The sequence below is a fragment of the Spinacia oleracea genome, chromosome 5, assembly GCF_020520425.1.
Source record: "Spinacia oleracea cultivar Varoflay chromosome 5, BTI_SOV_V1, whole genome shotgun sequence".
Taxonomy (NCBI): domain Eukaryota; kingdom Viridiplantae; phylum Streptophyta; class Magnoliopsida; order Caryophyllales; family Amaranthaceae; genus Spinacia; species Spinacia oleracea.
In genome coordinates, this window is record NC_079491.1 from 9,635,223 (window position 1) to 9,640,339 (window position 5,117).

Genomic DNA, 5,117 nt, shown 5'->3' on the forward strand with positions numbered 1-5,117 from the left:
AGAGATGCTTAGTAGACTGTGCATCAAACCCTCGACTAAAAATACATTTTCAATGGCGTGGGAACTTGACCTTCCAACTTTTCCAATTCCAATAATTTCTCCTTTCATGTTGTCTCCAAAGGTCACAGTTCCTCCATTGTAGGCTTCTAGTGAGAGGAATTTAGATTTGTCTCCTGTCATGTGTTTGGAACACCCGCTGTCGAGATACCACGAGCTGTTCCCCTTCACTAGAATCTGTAAAGAGATCAAAGGTTAGTTACAGGAACTCGGGTTTCCTCGAGTTCCTTTTCAACTATAATTTCAGACTTCTTAACCCATTTTTGTTTTACATAATTTATGTTTCTTTGATCCTGTTCCTTCATCTTGGAACACTCAGTACTTATGTGACTTCCACTTCCACATGAGAAGCAGACTTTTACACTAGGAAGATCCACATACTTCTTCTTATGACTATTTTTATGGTTAAAGCCCAATCCTTCTGTTCTCTTAGATTTAGCATTCTCAATCCATTTGGGAGGAACTTTAGGTGGTTGTCTCTGTGCCCTGGCCATGGATAGTTCCCTTTCCAGTTTCTCTTTTTGTTCCTTTGTGGTGATCAGATCTTTGTTTAAATTTTCTAAGTCGATGTTAAAAATTCCCATGTTGATTTCCAAGGATTTTGTAGGATCTAAACTTAAATTAAACATCTTATATTGACTGAGTTGAACTTGTAGAAGGATGTTTTCATTTCTAATTTTTTCGAATGACTCATTAATAGAGGTATTTCTATCTAGTAATTCAAAGAACCTGCCTTGGACATCAGATCTAATATTGTTCAGATAATTTATGTGGTCTTTACTGAGTTCCAAGGCTCTATCACTTTGTGCTTTTAATATACTTAGCTTCTTGTAATCATCTAGAGTTTCTAGCAACAGTTCAATTAGTTTTGACTTTGAGAGACACTGAAGAGTGGAGGAACTTACTTCTTCTGATGGAACTTGATCAGTTCCTTCTGTTCTAGCCATAAGGCAGAGATTTGCAGTTTCTTCATTTGGTTGTTCCTCATCGTCTTCTGAGTCTGTTGCTTCGCCCCATGCAGCTATCATGGCCTTCTTGAAGTTTGGTCTGTTGAAGGTAGACTTGTTAAAGCGATCTTTGACCTGTTCCTTCCCTTTTCCTCTGGTCTTGTCGTTCTCCCACAGAGGGCATTCACGAATTTGGTGATCAGTTTCTCCACATTTGAAGCAACCTTGCTCAGTTTTGGAACTAGTGATTTTCTTGACAAAGTTCCTTCCTTTCTGGTTTCCTGGTTTGAAGTTCCTATAGAGCTTTCTCATTCTTCTGACCAGCATGGCAGCCTCTTCTTCATCTGGTTCAGATTCATCGAGTTCCTCAGCCTTTAGAGCAAGTCCTCGATTTCTTGAGCTCTCGGGAACAGCAGCTCCAAGATGCAGTTCGTGTGTCATCAAGGAACCAGCAAGTTGTTCAATGTTGAACTTGGTGAAGTCCTTGGTCTCAAACAGTGCAGTGACCTTTGTTCTCCAGCGATCATCTTGTGGCATGCTTCTTAGTATTTTTCTTACCTGTTCATCTGTGGGAATGATTCTACCAAGAGAAACTAATTCATTGGTTATGTTAGTAAATCTAGTGAACATTTCTTGAATAGTTTCTTTTGGAAGCATCTCAAATCTTTCATATTTAGACATCAAAAGGTCAATTTTGGAACGCTTAACTTCATTAGTTCCTTCGTGGGTTACTTGAAGTAGTTCCCAAATCTGTTTTGCGTTCTTGCACCCCATGACTCTGTTGTGTTCATGAGGTCCAAGCCCGCAATGCAAGATTTTGACAGCCATGGCATTCATCTCATATTTATCAAAGTCTTCTTTAGAAAATTCAGACATTGGTTTAGGAACTACCTCGTTCTCAGCATTGGTCTTTGTTACCTCGAAGTCTCCAACTTCAATTACACGCCAAACTTGGTAATTTTCAGCTTTGATGAATATCTCCATTCTATTCTTCCAGTATGAGTAGAACTTGCCGTTGAACATAGGTGGCCTTTGTGTCGAGTAACCTTCTTCCAGTTTCTCTTGTGAGTTCATACTTTCAGGAACTTGACTCAAACAGGGTTTCCTGTGTTTTGGTGAGTACTGGCTCTGATACCAACTGTTATTCCAGTAGGAACACGCACAAGAGGGGGGGGTGAATTGTAATTAGAACTTTGATAAAGTTTCTTGCGGAACTTAAGAAACAATCAAGAAACTGAGAATAGAGAAGACAATAACAACAATTTTGAAAACTTCTTGATACTAATCAAGAAGAGAATTCTTTTATTATGGTAATGCCTCGATTACAATAATCTCTCCAACACAAGTTCCTCTCAAACTCGTGTTCCTCACAGTAATCTACTTCGATTACAACTCCTTAACTTCTCTCTCTCAGACTTAAACTCTAAGTCTAAACAGGATAACTCTATCCTTACTAATACAAAATATAATTCGTGTTTGGATAACTCTAGATATTAATAATGCTTTTGTGAGGATATAAGAAACTTAGGAACTTTGAATTAACTAGGACACAAACTGTTTTAGAAAATCTTAGACAAAACGTTTTTAGGAAAGCAAAAACTCTCAGAATGTTTGTGTACTTTAAACCAAAAACGATTTCCCTTTTATAGTGTTTATCCTTAGGGTTAGTTCCCTTCAAAACCTCAACTGCTAACTGCCAGCACTTTGGTCTCCACGTCCCTTGACTTGAGGAACAAGGGGAAGACCACTTCCCACGTTCAGCCATGAAGCAGTTGGTGATTTGACTCAATCAAACCCTAAAACATTTCTTTAAAACAGATTTTATTTATCTACAAAAACTTAGGAGAATTTTTAGGAAAATAAGTTTTGTTTAAATAAAATAAAACGTAAATCTATTTTATATTAAATATGCAAAACTTGTTTTTATTTATGAAATGTTTTCCATAAAAATCGCTTCCAATAAAATAAATGGCCTAATTAAATCATAAGTTCCTTGAGTACTCTATATACCATTAGCATAATTAATATTTACATAAAATTCTAAGTACAGTGGACTACCTAGACTTCATGTCTTCCCTTTGTCTGGAACTTGCAACTCAGAAGCTTCAGACGTTCCAGCCAAGGAACATTGATGAGTTCCTCTCTAGCTAACACAGGAACTCTTGGCTATGAGTCTGTAATAGTTCTTGTGGATATTCGGAACTCTTGATATGTAACTGTGTTGCTCCTCTTGTGACTTCAAACTGGAACAGATACAACTTCCAGCTCTGAAACTCCATTGACTGTTCCAAGTGTACCTCAGGAACTTCACCAGTTTATTCAAGTTCCTATCCTAATAGAAACTTGGGCATATGCCTGTTCAAAGTCATTTAGCAACCATAATCAGGAAGTTTGCAATATGTGTGTGTCATCAACCAAAACATAGGAACAACACAGTTTCTGTTAAAATGCCGTTTAAGAAAGCAGTTTTGACATCCATCTGCCATATTTCGTAATCGTAATATGCAGCGATTGCTAACATTATCCGAATAGACTTTAGCATTGCAACTGGCGAAAAGGTTTCATCGTAATCCACACCGTGGACTTGCCTGTAACCTTTTGCAACCAATCTAGCTTTGAAAACTTCAAGTTTCCCATCCTTGTCCTTTTTCAGTTTGAAAACCCATTTGCTTCCAATGGCTTGGTAGCCATCTGGCAAATCGACCAAATCCCATACTTGGTTTTCAGACATGGAGTCTAATTCAGATTGCATGGCTTCTTGCCACTGCTTGGAGCTAGGGCTCGTCATAGCTTGCTTGTAAGTCGCAGGTTCATCACTTTCAAGTAATAGAACGTCATAGCTCTCGTTCGTCAAAATACCTAAGTACCTTTCCGGTTGAGATCTATATCTTTGCGATCTACGCGGGGTAACATTTCTAGATTGACCATGATTCTCACCAGATTCTTCTAAAGATCTCTGAGTTTCATCCTGAATGTCATCTTGAGCATTCTCTAGAGTTTGTTGTTCGACTCGAATTTCTTCGAGGTCTACTTTTCTCCCACTTGTCATTTTGGAAATGTGATTCTTCTCCAAAAAGACACCATCTCGAGCAACAAACACTTTGTTCTCAGATGTATTGTAGAAGTAATACCCCTTTGTTTCCTTTGGATAGCCCACAAGGATACATTTGTCAGATTTTGGATGAAGTTTGTCTGAAATTAATCGTTTGACGTATACTTCACATCCCCAAATCTTAAGAAAAGACACATTTGGAGGCTTTCCAAACCATAATTCGTATGGGGTCTTTTCGACAGCTTTAGACGGAGCTCTATTTATAGTGAGTGCAGCTGTATTTAGTGCATGTCCCCAAAATTCTAATGGAAGTTCGGCCTGACCCATCATTGACCTGACCATGTCTAGCAAGGTTCTGTTCCTCCGTTCTGACACACCGTTCCATTGTGGTGTTCCAGGAGGAGTCAATTCTGATAGAATTCCACATTCTTTCAGATGGTCATCAAATTCATAGCTCAGATATTCACCGCCTCTATCAGACCGCAGTGCCTTAATCTTCTTGCCTAATTGATTCTCTACTTCACTCTGAAATTCCTTGAATTTGTCAAAGGATTCAGACTTATGCTTCATTAGGTAGACATAACCATACCTACTGAAGTCATCAGTGAAAGTGATAAAGTAGCTGAAACCACCTCTAGCATTTGTACTCATTGGTCCACATACATCTGTATGGATTAAACCCAATAGTTCATTTGCTCTTTCTCCAACTTTAGAGAAAGGTTGCTTTGTCATTTTGCCAAGTAAACATGATTCGCATTTACCATAATCCTCTAAGTCAAATGGTTCTAGAATTCCTTCCCTTTGAAGTCTTTCTAAGCGTTTCAAGTTTATATGGCCTAATCGACAATGCCACAGATAGGTGAGATCTGAATCATCCTTTTTGGCCTTTTTGGTATTTATGTTATATACTTGTTTGTCGTGATCTAATAAATAAAGTCCATTGACTAATCTAGCAGATCCATAAAACATCTCTTTAAAATAAAACGAACAACTATTGTCTTTTATTAAAAAGGAAAATCCCTTAGCATCTAAGCAAGAAACTGAAATGATGTTTTTAGTAA